Source organism: Nuphar pumila, chromosome 13 (genome assembly GCF_984573655.1).
Source record: "Nuphar pumila chromosome 13, dmNupPumi1.hap1.1, whole genome shotgun sequence".
Classification (NCBI taxonomy): Eukaryota; Viridiplantae; Streptophyta; class Magnoliopsida; order Nymphaeales; family Nymphaeaceae; genus Nuphar; species Nuphar pumila.
This window is the reverse complement of record NC_143261.1, coordinates 90,591,370-90,605,968: the sequence shown is the minus strand read 5'-3', so window position 1 is coordinate 90,605,968 and position 14,599 is coordinate 90,591,370. Positions and strand designations below refer to the sequence as shown.

Sequence of the window (14,599 nt, the reverse complement as noted above, 5' to 3'; positions counted from 1 at the left end):
TTAAATAAATATTAAAATTTGATAAAATAGTTTTTAAATATATTTTAATATTGTTTTATATATTTTTAACATGTGTCATTTTGTGGCTAAAGTCGGTCGATCAAAACGATTCAGCCCTGAATCGGAATTGCCTGATTCCCTGAATCTATTTGAAAATCAATCCAGGGTCCGAGGTGATTCTTACAACATTGAATGCGGGACTCGAAGGTTCAATTTTTTTTTTTGAAAAATAGGAAACAAGGACACATACTTTTTTTAAAAAAAAAAATTTGCAATCAGTAAAAAATATTTTTCATATTTTAATATTTAAAATTTCATTTTTATTCAAACAATAAAAAAACATTAAAAAATATTTTTGTAATAATTTTCGCTCATGTCATCAGCGACACATTGGCGTGTCCCCGTGTCATAGATTCATGCTAATAATTTGTGATATTCTTTAAAATACCACCTTAACTTCCAAATGTTGGCAAAGTGTTGGTAGTGTGCGTTGCAATCAAACAGTAGACCTAATCAAAACCATCTAATCATAATGTGGTTAGATTAACGTCCGGGTTAGCTTTGGGGTTTTTAAACTCAGATGTTAACAATTCTTAAAAATACCTAAATGATTAAAACCTGATTAGGCTGTCATATGTATAAATCTTCAACTAACCTGGGTTGGATATGATAAGAACCCTTCTTTTAAATATGAGTTCATATGCTGACTTTATATAAAGACATCTATGTGATTACATTTTTTTTAAAGGCAAGCTGGGGTTAGGCGGACCCCCACCAGTCACACAACAATACCATTGGGATTTGAACTTACCACGTCCCAACACAAGGTGACGTGTACTCATAGCCACTACCAGGCAACCGGAACCCCAGTTGGTTAGATTTAACAGGAGTGCATACCACTGTCACACCAGGGCTCCGCTCATCTGGTAGGGCCAATTTGTAAATGTTATCGGGCTGATAGGATGACCATCATTCTAAATTAACCCTCTAGAGGTATCTATTGCCACAAGGTCAGGCATGACAGACCATGTAGTATCATGTTCAGTGCCACAAGGTCAGGCATTACGACACGAACCCGTTTAAGCCAAACCCTAACCCGGCTAAGAAGTGGGTTGGCGGGTCGGGTCAGATTTTGCCACCACTAATTGACACCTCTACTATTCTTTCATCACATCACCACCTAAAACGTCCTACTTTTTTTTGTTTGTTAGTTCGTTTTGCACTCAAAAGTTCCAAGTTCCTTCAATGCTTCACGTCACTGCCAATACTTGCTTTCACGTATGTAATGGTAATCTTGTTTCCGTAGAAGATGTGAGGTCGCCTTGAAGGTTTCCTTGGACCCCTCTAGAGAGTGGATCAGGTGCATCTGCCAAAATGATCACTCGTTTGTTCTCTAACATCCTCGTTATCCATGGATCACAACCGTCCCTGTTCCCAATGGACGGTTAGGATGTTGGTATCACAAATGGAAGCCTGCATTGTGCAATATGAAATCTTCTTCGTCCATATGTGTCATCTCATCATAGATAATCTTGTTTATGTATTCAGGTGATGAAACGCAACTCAGTCTGCCCGACAGCATCATCCCTACCTACCAAGTGCCAAAGACTGCATAATCACTTAATCCACACAAGTCTTCTGTTATGTACTATTTTTGCAAGTTTCTTGCAATTAGAAAACAAAGATTGTTTATGTACTATTTTTGCAAGTTTTTTGCAATTAGAAAACAATGATCACGCAGATTTCTTGGTTCCAAAGCACCAATATATATATATATATATATATATATATATATATATATATATATATATATATATATATATATATATATATATATATATATAGAGAGAGAGAGAGAGAGAGAGAGAGAGAGAGAGAGAGAGAGAGAGAGAGAGAGAGATCCTCAAATTTCAATTAAACCATCCAAACAAAACAAAAATTAAATTCTGGATATATTTTCAGATTCTTATGTACATACAAACACTGCATTTATCCAGAATTTAAAAAACCTGAAGTTTTAAAAGTTTGGAAAGTAAAAAACTAGAAAACTAAATTTCTGGATTTACGACCAAACAAGCCCCAAATATCAAGCTGACGGTGTCATTAAACTTGAATCCCTTAAGCTAACCCACCTGAGTATCTGGGTTTAGTCTTTGGACAAAAAACCAAACAATTATAGCTGTTTCCGAATAACTTTTTTAGGGCATATAAGTATAAAACAACAAATTAAAGTTACAACAAGTATCACCAAGATTTTGACAATCTCATTGCCAGGTTTGCCATATTTTGACAGGCCATACAAATCTTGAAAATATAACTTTTTAAGTAATCATGCCCATTTCCAATATATTGTGAAAATATGTGACTTGATTATGATATTATTGCAATTTTAGTCTTTTAAGTTTTTAATATTTTCACAAACATTAAATGATTTTTCTTATATTTTAACCATAAATATACCAAGATTTTTTAGATGCCTTTGGAGAAACACAAACATTATCCACTTTGGGCATGTCTGTGATGCCCTATGATTCTTGGATTTTCTCAAGAACTTGTGATTGTAAATCACAATTTCAACGCTTTCTCAAGGTTAGTGAAACGTGAGAAAAGTAGTTGTGATTGTTTTTGCCGTGAATCTTATGAAAGTTGGTCAGGAGATTGACCTTGTGACCAAAAATCATAGCTTCAACTTTCTTAACTTTAACTGTGATTGTTCATCTTACCTGTGACCAAAGCAAACATGCCCTTTATAGCAAGGTTTTACTTGGCTGAGAATTGTGACTATGGAAAAGATTTGACATATTTTTGGATCAAGATGAAGCTAGTTTCCATTCACACGGGATAAAAAATTCTCAACCAATCTCTTCCAGTTATGTTATGGTATCCCCTTGAAATCATCATTGGGATGCGTGTCATTACCTTATTATGAATGTGATATACGATATGACATAAGAGAAGATAGGATCCCAGCTTCTCTATAATGGATATCAATTTCCCAACCTAAAAATCTGCTTTAGTTTCTAAATTTTCCTCACCATTGTCAATTTAGTTAATGTCTAAATCTGGGCTTTTGCACCTTAGTTTGCTTGGCCTTATGCCAATCATATTTTTGGTGGCTTTATAGACCTTGCTTCAAGCCCATATTAACGGTGGCTGATCCAGCTGAACACCAACGTTAAGGGCCCGTTTGTTTCATTCTCATGAAAGGGAAGACTTTCTTGGAAAAGGGCACTTGTTTCTGAAAGTCCTGCAAGCTCAGCTTTCCCATGAAAGTTAGTTCACATGGAGGGAAAGCATGAAAGTAGTTTCACATGGAGAGAGACAGATGTTTGGATGTTTCTTTTACTTGTGATGAGAAAAAGATACCAACGCAGCACGTTTTCATGAGAACTGCCTGAAGAGGAACAGGAACAGACAGGGCATCAATGGACGAGTACTGCATGTGAGAATGAGTTCTAAAATCCACTACTGCATGTGCCTCTAAACGCTTCATGTCTGGTTTAATATACCAACGGGGGCTCCACTTGTCTGGTAGGAGCAGCACGTCACCGTTGCAGGTTCAAAACACCCAATGGTATAGTTGTATAACTGGTAGGGGTCTGCCTAAACCCAGCTTGCCTTTTATATATATATATATATATATATATATATATATATATATATATATATATATATATATATATATATATATATATATCCAATATCCATAGCCAGATAGACTTGTGTAATGTAAAATCATTACGGTTTGTGGGACCCACACATTTATGAAAATGCAGATCAAGTGACGTAATTCCTATATAGTGTTTCATATAGTTTTGTTGAGATAAATTATGGTCTACAGTCAACTTTCATATACCAATTTCGAAGATATACTAATTATTTTTAAATGCCTTGCACCTTTAACTGAATGCAGCAAGCCTGGGTTAGGGTTTATCCAAGAATATGCTGTGTACTTGGGTCCCACAATGCGTGTTATTGTGTGTCAAGGAACCAACCTTAAAAGCCACTCACCTTCATCAGTTTCTAGCAGAAAACAGAGAGAAGCCTGAAAACAATGTCTACCGAAATTTTCCCTCACTTTCCCATAAAGACCATTGTTGTCCTGGTCCAAGAAAACAGGTCCTTCGACCACATGCTGGGATGGATGAAGTCACTGAACCCAGAGATCAACGGGGTCACAGGCCAAGAATGGAACCCACTTTCCACAACCCAGCCCGACTCAGCTAGGGTCTACTTCGGAAACCGGTCTGTGTATGTCGACCCGGACCCCGGCCACTTCTTCCAAGCCATTAGGGAGCAGATCTTCGGCAACTCCACCAATGTCTCGGCTGAGCCGCCCCCGATGAACGGGTTTGCCCAACAAGCCGAGTCCATACAGAAGGGCATGTCGGAGACGGTGTTGAACGGGTTCCTCCCCATAAAGGTTCCTGTCTACAAGACCCTCGTCTCGGAATTTGCTGTCTTCGACCAGTGGTTTGCGTCCGTGCCCGCATCGACGCAGCCGAACCGGTTGTATGTGCACTCGGCGACGTCACACGGTGCGACGAGCAATGAGACCAAGAAGTTGGTCAAGGGCTACCCGCAACGAACAATTTTTGAATCACTGGACCAAGCTGGATTTGACTTTGGGATCTACTACCAGTACCCCCCTTCGACCCTTTTCTATAGAAACCTTAGGAAATTGATGTACATACCAAAGTTTCATCAATATGATTTGAGTTTCAAGAGGCACTGTAAAGAGGGGAAGCTACCAAACTATGTTGTGGTTGAGCAGAGATACTTTGATTTGAAAATCTTGCCTGGAAATGATGACCACCCTTCTCAAGATGTAGCGGAGGGGCAGAAGTTTGTGAAGGAGGTGTATGAAGCGCTTAGAGCAAGCCCTCAGTGGAACGAAATCCTTTTCATTATCACCTATGATGAGCATGGTGGGTTCTATGATCATGTCCCCACACCTGTTCGCAGCGTGCCAAGCCCAGATGATATCGTTGGGCCAGAACCATTTAATTTCCGGTTCGACCGGCTCGGAGTTCGTGTTCCTACGATCATGATCTCGCCGTGGATCGAAAAGGGAACTGGTAAGTTCAGGATTTCAACTTTTCTGGTAGCTAGGATTGTCAAACAAGTTGTGCTAGGCAAAAGGTTGGTGTACACAACCCATACGACTCATCAATGAGTCATCCATATTCTATAATTGTATACCTATGTGTATTTTGGTCCCTGGATAGTACTCAATGTTTGGTATGCCTACTATATTAATCAGCTAGTAATGTAGGTTGGTTTCCTGGCTTAATTTGATTTTGGGTATCTCAGGATAGAGCAATATATAGGCTGGCAGGCCAACCTTAGCTTGTGATGTGAAAAACTTGTCTTTTCCTACTTGGTCAGAATTTAAGGTGCGTTTGGGGCCATGTAAACGTGCCCAAGTTCGTGAATTCCATCATATTCACAGAAATAGTTCATAAACGTGATTCTGTTTCACATGATATCCAAATGAAGCCTGATGTCAAGGAGAAATGAAATCATGTGCTCTTTGTATGCATGATTTCCCACTTAGTCAGGTGCGTTTGAGACCATGTAAATATGACCAAGTTTATGAATTCCGTTATATTCACAAGAATAGTTCGTGAACGTGATTCTGTTTCACATGTTGTCCAAATGAGAACAGCCTAATATCAAGAAGGAAAAGGAAACCATGTGGTGTTTGTATGCTTCTAACTAATTGTTATGTTTGGGAAAAACAATGCTTGTGTTCACTTTTTTTCTTTTTGGCGTTTTTGATTTCCATCTTTTAATCTCAGTTTTACTGGAAAACCAAAAAAGTTTGTTTGCACTGTTTTTTTTTTTTTGCATTTTCTCGATTTTTTCTTTCTTGTCCCTTACTGAAAAAAAAGGTTGAAACCTTAGTTTAGGATTTCCCATTATTCAACTTTGGAGTGGTTTACAAGCTATAATACCTTCACTTAGCAAATCAATCTTTTCAAGATGGATAGGAACAGAACTTGTTCTCTTTGGCCCACCAAAAAGAAGAGCATGAACAGAAAGGTAAGAAGATGCTTTCATTTTTCTTTTGAGAATAATTAAAGAGAACTAGTTTATGTTTATGAAGGTAATAAACTTTGGAATTCGATCATGATTTATTATGATAAGCACTGTTAAAAAAAAAAGAACGGAAAATTTCAAAAACATACCTAAAGTTTGGGCATTAATAATAAAAAGTACTTGAGTTTTGATTTTTTTTTAAAGATGCACCTAATAAATATTGTGGTTAATTAAAAGGGCCTATGAGTTTACTACCGTCAAGTTTGCTGTTAAATGTGAAGTGAAATTATCATTTTACTTTCAATATCATAATTTAAAAAATGCACCTTAAAAAAAGAAAGGAGTCTTTGAATGGTTAACTAGTAAATTAACTCTCTTAACTCGTCTTGTGGTAAAAAAAATATTTTAATTCTCTAAAACTTATGTTGCCCGAACTTTAGGTGTGTTGTTTGAAAAATTCTCTAAAGAAAACATATTTTATTCCCCAGTTTTGATGTGCCTCCGTGTGCTCCCAGTCTAATCTGTCTAATCAACAAGATTTTCAAGGGCATAAAAATCAATGGCTCATGAAGAAAAAAAAAAATTTTGACAGACAAGCTGGGGTTAGGCAGACCCACCGGTTCCCAACGAGAGGATGTTGAGGGTGCACCCCTATATGTTCCGGGTCTCCACTGAGCGCCGCGTGGTGCTCATTACAAAGAAGCCTTACACCGCCGTACATCTACAGTGCGTGTTCCTGGGGAAACATATAACCTGCCCGCGTTCCCAACTAACAGCTCCTACCAAACATGCAGAGTCCCCCCACCAAAATTTCACTACTTGATTTTATTTCAACCAAACACGACGCAAATATGTGATTCCATAGAGTTAGATTGAGTGAGAGAGATGTTCTTGACTCGCTGCCAAACGGGGGGACACCATTTAACTTCGCGATAATTTATTATTGAAGTCAACTAAATTTTGGAGTCAAATTATTGTTGGTGCATGCAGTTGTTCATGGGCCTTCTGGCCCATACCCATCCTCAGAGTTCGAGCACTCTTCAATCCCTGCTACAGTCAAGAAGATCTTCAATCTCAAGGACTTTTTAACCAAGCGAGATGCATGGGCTGGAACCTTCGAGAACATTCTACTCACCAGAACAACTCCAAGAACTGATTGTCCAGGTAAAGATTTTTGTCCTCCTCTTCAAATATGCCTCTGCTTGAATGAATTACTTGAAAGTTGTTTGGTTTAGGGTTGAGGGGTTTAAGTTTAGGGTAATCATATCTTTGACTCATATAATTAATGAAAAAGTTTGTTTTCCATGGACCTGTTCATGGGATCAGGTAAGTGATGGTTTTTTTAACGTTTTAGAAAAGCTTAACCCAACCACCAGAGTTTTTTTTTCCCATTCAACTACCAGAGATGCGTACTTAACTTGGAATCCATGTCATAAATCTTGATATCAGCAAAATTTTGACAAGGGAAAATCTCACTACTATTTGAAAATTTTGTTTTTATGGAAATTCTCGAGAATATTGACTACACAAAAATGTCAAAATATAAAAATGATGTAAAATACAAAGAATTTGTAAGATAAATGTACCAGTGAAAGAAATTATTTATCGCATCAATATCGTGATGATATTTTCAAAACAGGTGAATTTTAAAATAATATAGCGAGTTTTTTAAAGATTATAACAGATCTTGGAAATATCATATTAAAATTGTGGTATTTTTCAAAATATTGTAGATGTTCGTTACATAGGATCAGCGATCTAAGTGGTTGAGAAATCATGCCACTGGAACAATAAGGTTCGCTCTACCGATTGGTTATCTTTTTCCAGCATGGCACTTTCCCACTATGACGATAATGATTTGATGTGTTTCATTTGTGGTGGGAAAGAAAAAGAAAAGGATTGCTAGCTCATCACTTTCCCATGAAAGTTACATTTTACAAACGAGATGCTCTTTGGTTTGTTGATGCTAGTTTGGAATATTTCCTCCTATCCGATATGTTGCTTCCATACAGAAATTATAAGCCATGGCTGTGGGTACCTTCAAGATTCATTATATCCTCTTATGCCCTTTTATATATATATATATATATATATATATATATATATATATATATAGTAGGTGGTAGCTGCACAATCATTAGAAGCGCAACGAAAAATGGGATGACGCCGAGCATTCATCACACCGCACGATGTACGCTCAACAATTTTTGTCACTGCTAAAAATCCTCGCAGGTACATTTAGCGGCGACTTTTGTTACTACTAAAAGTTGTTTGGCGGAAAAAAAAATGCTGAGCATCCATGGCACTGTGCGATGGACACTCAGTGTCATCCCGCCCGTAGCTGCGCACTTACACATTTTTCTCTCTCTCTCTCTCTCTCTCTCTCTCTCTCTATATATATATATATATATATATATATATATATATATATATATATAATCACTAGAATATGAGAACTAACGTGTGAACCATTATTTTTATGATTATTTTGTTCTTTTCTCTTGAATCTAACCCTACGGATGTCATCTACATGATTGGAGTTATAAGAACCTGATCTTAAATCATCCCGTTTTGATGCATAAATGTGATTTCTTTTAAGGTTTAAAAATCAATGACTCATAATCTTTATAAATATTCAAGCATTCAAAAATCACATTTTTCATCGAAAATACATTATCCAATGGTTGATTCCTAGCAAATTCACCACGCCATGCACATCCACATGGTTAGATTTGCAAAACAAATATTGGAAATACTCACATTTCTAGTTCTCATATTTTAGTTAATATATATATATATATATATATATTATTGAAACTCATGTAATAAAATTTTACCAAGTTTACTGAATGAAGCAGTTAGGATTGATTTTGATTCAGTCAATCAGATCCAACCGTTATTGTTGGAAATGAATATAACATGTCTGAATCAATATGAGTTTGGAAAAGATATAGTTGGATCTAGAGAGGTTCAGGTCAGAATGGGTAACAAATATGATTAGATCTAGGTATGAATCAGGCCGGTCTAACAAGATTTTATTTTATAAGGGGGTCTAACAAGAGATTTTCCACATGAAAACCTATATGTAGATTTTACCCATTTTAAGTACATCTAATACCACAGGGTCTCAGATCATAACTGGATCCACGAGTTTGCTTTCCGATCCAAATCTGGCCATCAAAACTCAAAAGTAGGTTAAGACGTTGGTTCAAGCACAAGCCCCATATCCGACCTGTTTAAATCCTTACTTAGGATGATTTAAGGAGGCTCATAGTTAACGGTGTCAACAGGTCGGTTTTGGTTCAGACTCAGGTAGAATAAGACCCAAACCTGATTTGAGATGATGGTACTTGGTTCAGATCCAGGTCCAATTGAACCCACCATAAGAGAAACCTTACCCGGATTCTATAAGGATTACATGAACCAGATCGGACCATGCCTGGTAAAATATTATTTTTCTATCACTTTTACATTGAAAAATTACATATCTTAATCAAAACTCGGATCGGGCCCAGGTCTGATAAGAAATGTCATAAACCATACCCGTCTCCATATATTAATCGGACCCTTCAGGTCCCAAACAGATTCTAATCCGGCCTTCTTATTTATCACCAAACCCTAAACCTCTAAGAGTTTGGTACAAGTTGGATCTAGGTCAAACCCGACCCACTCATCGTATGAAATAAGCTCACCTTTGGCTTTTGGTCTCCTATAGAGATCACATTCTTTAATTTGTGCTGATACCAAAATTAACTTGTCTATTATGAATTAATGTGCCAAGTGTTTCTTTATCATAACACTTCAAATTAAAAGTAATGATTCTAACCTGTTATTAATTTTAAAAAGGTGATGGTTCTAACCTATTATTACTTAAAAGTCATGGACAGTACGAGGGAGATATCTATTTCTTCTCAGAGAAGAAGCTTCTGTGACAATAAATAAATAATGTCAAAAATTTTGTAAATTAAGCTGACAGCCATATATTATGATAGTCATGGGGTTAGAATTTAAAGAGACTCTGAAGAATCACATTTGTAACCTATGACACAGGGACACGCTATTTTGAGTCTGTTGTGAACCGAACCCGCATCACGTGTCCTGTTCATGTATCTCTGTAACATAGTTCATGACAGACATTTGAAATCAAAGGGATTCAACAGTTTTCAAGACTTGTGTATATTAAAAGTCCTAGTAAAGAAGAAAAAACTTGTTCCAAGAGTAGATGTGAGATTTCTGAAAATGTGTGGTAGGATAATTTCGAAGCTCAAATAAGTTAAAAATACGAGTTTCAACAGATGGATGCAAATGTTTATCATCTCCACTTTGTCCAGTTACACTTCCAGTGCCAGAAAAATTAAGAAGGGAAGAAGCCAAAGAAGATGCAAAACTGAGTGAGTTCCAGCAAGAGTTGGTGCAATTGGCAGCCCAACTGAACGGTGACCATAAGAAGCATACTTATCCTGATAAGCTAGTAGAGGACATGACTGTTGCACAAGCTGCTGAATATGTCCATGGGGCCTTCAAGGTGTTCTTAGAAGCTTGCGAGCACTGCCGGAGAAACGGAATGGACGAATCGGAAATCGTCGACGTCGACTTTCCAAAGAGTCCAAGATCAAAATCATTCATCAACAAAATGTTTGCTTGCCTGGCATGCAACCATTCTTAGTTTGCTTATGTTCTCTGTTTGAAAGCTTGGGTTTCTCCTTCCTCCATTGGATGATCTTCAGTAATTTGTTCTTTATTTGATTAGCATGAACTGCATTGTCAATACCATTGTACTTATTGAACCAAATCAAGTTTGTGCATTATAATATTAAAAAGTTTATGTAGAACTCTAGGATGGCGCCACTATGATATCATGTGTCCTTAAATGAACTTAGTTTTATAGCCATGATATCTTATTTTGAATGGGTTATTATTGATCAATGATTGTTCTATTAATTGTTTCATTAATAAGCTAATGGGATACCATTGCCTAGGAGTATACAATTAAGTATACTAATCAAGTATACGATTATTTAAATGATATACCTATCAAAGCATTGTGTGAAGACGAAGGCTGAGACTACCTCTCACTGAACTGGGATCCTACAAAAACGATTAACAACAATGTTTATAAGCAAAAATATAATGAATGTCTATATTTAAATATAACACAAAAATATTTACCTAATGATGTCCCACGGCTTTCACTTGGTCCTCGACCACTGTGACCTCCACGAATCATATTCTAACAAATAACAATGTTATAATTACACATCAAACATTGCAAACTATTATAATTGCAGTGCTAGAAGGAAAAAAATATATTTCTACCAAACAAATTAAAAATTTTAACTCACGTGCCACTAACTCACATGTGAATTTAACCAATGACTTTTCTATTTCTGTCTCAATCGCTTCCCACTAACTCATGTGCCAACAATATGAATCCAGCTATGGTTGAAGAATATGAAAGTCAAAGTTTATTCAATAAGATTGCAGTTTTAACGTGTCACAAGAGATAATCAATTCAAATTTCTTTTGAAAAAAAATCTAAAAAATGTTTATTTATTCAGAGGCAAAGTAGCAAAAAGTCAACAATAAATTGATTGCGATGTTGCTATATGGATGTGCACAACGCATGCAACAAAGTGATAGAACCTCCAGATTTAGAAATCCCACAAGTTTTTTTTTTTAGAAAAATCGACTAGAAATTCTTTATAGCATAATTTTGTAATTATGCTTACTTTAATATAATAAGAGGCTCTAGGTTCCGACACTCAGTTGAGATTTTCAAAAAAATCAACCAAAAATTCACAGAGGTGGAATATATAAAAGCAAGATTGATCGAGTCAAGTAAACAAATCTACACAAAAATTTAAAGTCACAAGATCTAGAATTTATCTACGTCAGTTTTACTATAAAAAGAAACAAATTTCCAGATACTATTACAGAAGCAAGAAGAAGAAAACTTAGGGCGATAGTTTGGCAGAAATTTTTAGACTCAAGAACAAGAAACAACCTTGTTATATATGTTCACGAAATTGAAAGGATTTATTCAATTTCTTAGATAAAAATAAAGGTAAGAAGTAAAACCACGAAGAAAATAAAAAGCACGATTGCTCTAGCAAAAAATTCTAAAAAATTGGAAACTAGAACTCTCGATTTCTCTAATTAAATGAACCGAGTAGTCTGAAACTTCCAGAACTAGAATCAGAAGCTTACTCGTTCAACAAAGCTTTCTAAACAAAAAAAAATAGGAAAAACAAAAACAAGAACGCGACTGAAAGATTCAGCTAGAGAAGTAAGAGAAACTAAAAGCACGATCTTTGCATCAGAACAAACAAACGAAATGCAGAAATTTTCATAAACAATATAAACATCTAGAAATTGTGAAATCGAAAGATCGTTCACCTAAAATCCCAACGTCGTAGCGTTTGAGGCCCGTCACTGGAGAGCGGGAGGTGAAAAAGGGAGGGTCACCAGAGAGTGGGAGGTGAAAGAGGGAGAGCGAGAGGTGGTCGGGGCTGTCACCGGATAGCAGGCGTCCAAAGAGGGAGGAGGCTGTCACCGGAGACTGAAAGGGGGGCAGTCGCCGGAGAGCGACAGGTGGTCGGTGCAGTCGCCGGAGAGAGGGAGGTGGTCGGGCGGTCGCCGGATAGCGATAGGTTGTCGAGGCCATGACCAACAAGCACAACTTTGGATGGGGCGAGCAGCGCAGATGAGAGAGAGAGAGAGAGACAGGAAGAGATCGATTTCGTGCCCTAGATGGGGGTTTTACATCGACAATTTGCGACAAAATATTTTCGTCTCCAATGTCGTCGCTAAATAGCGATGGGCAATATTTCGTCATCAAATTTGTAGCTACGTGTGATGGGTTTTGCGTTGTAGTTTTTCAGTTGCTAATTTGTCGCTAAGTAGCGACAAATTAGCGACAAAATTTTGTCTGTCGCTAATTTCATAAATATTTTGAATGTTAGCGACAGATGTTTTTCTCTCGCTAATCCGTCGTAAATTTGCGACAAAAAAATTTTATCGCAAAGTTCCATCGCTAATTAGCATTTTTCTTGTAGTGTCCATAAGTATGAGATTTGGCCTTGGACTGGCTCTTGGTATGGTTGGCTTAGTAGGATGGGTCAAGTGAGACCGACTTTTTATGATCTTAGATTCATTGTTCAATATGGATTTGCAAATCTGTGACCCGATCTTGGGGAGTTGGGTCAGAAATACATGCATCGCAAATGCAATGTTAGTAGAATGAAACCCGTTACGAGAAAGAGTTGTTTTTTTGGGAAAGTTCTCAATGGTTTCAACTTTCTCCAACTTTTCTTAGGATTGCAAACATGATGCTTGCTTTCTAATGTCTAAATAATGTGTTTGGATTTTGAGGAACTTAGTGGATTTGGAATCCATTTCATTAGATTGTTGCTAAATCCTTAGGGAGCATTTGTTTCACTCACTTCCTATGAAAACGACCATGTCTCTTTCACAAGAAAGAGGCCCTCTGTTTCACCAAAGGTAAAATGAACACCATTGTGGGATTTGTTGAAACAATCGGTGATCAAAAATAAGATTTAGGAAAATCGAGATCCCAAGCCTAGAAGCACATTCTTAAGATCGCTATCTTTAGAACTTCAATTACCCCACTTCAGAAATTTTGAAGATGCGAAAAGGGTTTGTTACGACTAAGTTTCTAGAATACAACTAGGCTTGAACCTCAAGAGAGTCACTGCTTCGCAAGATCAGGTGACCTCTCTCACACTTGAACTTGACAAGCCAAATCGAGAACAAAAGAATAAAAAGAGAAAGCTTGAGAATAAAAAAATTTGATGATCTAAAAGACAAAAAATGAAGAAATTTATACACTTTAGAAAGGCCAAAATGTTTTGTAATAAATGAGATTAAAGGTCATAAATCCAACGGTTTGAAAATTGAACGAAAATGACCCTAAACGGTCACTCGCCTTTGAATAACGATCAAGGACCTCGAAAACCATCCAACAGTTTCAATGCCCTATAAATGCATTTTAAAGTATTTCAAACGGCCAGACCTTTCAAAAAATGAAAAGTCAAAAAATGGCTTGGTCAAAGCAGACCTCAGCACTTCAAAGCGAGCCATCAAAACACCACATTGCGCCTCAAGCACCTTTGCGCGCACACGCGTGTGTGCACGAATGGTACATCAGTTTCTGTACGAAGCGCATCAATGCCCACAAGTCAACCTAACACATAAGGTTTACCAAAGTAAAGAATAGAGAACAAACACTCTATTTAAACCACAAGAAATATTTGTCTTAGATACGTGACTAAACATTTTCAAAGCACTTTTGGTAGGAAACACTAAATCACTAAAACTTTACAAATAAGCTATATTTTGAAACTTTTTCTAACAGGATTTAGGTGGTAGGGCCCACTTAATAAATGGCAGAGAAACCCATTTCACTCGTGGCAAAGGGTGATCCACCCTGGTCGCATGTAATAAATGCCACTTGTCATTTTCACCCAATTTACACATGAAAATGAGGGTTCACATATGAAACCCATCATCTATGTATGAAGATGAAACAAATATTTGA

At 36.9% G+C, this 14,599-nt stretch overlaps 1 pseudogene; it reads left to right on the top strand.

The window, feature by feature from the left end:
- Positions 1-1,184: 1,184 nt before the first annotated feature.
- Positions 1,185-10,797, top strand: LOC149819129 (non-specific phospholipase C2-like; annotated as a pseudogene).
- Positions 10,798-14,599: the final 3,802 nt, after the last annotated feature.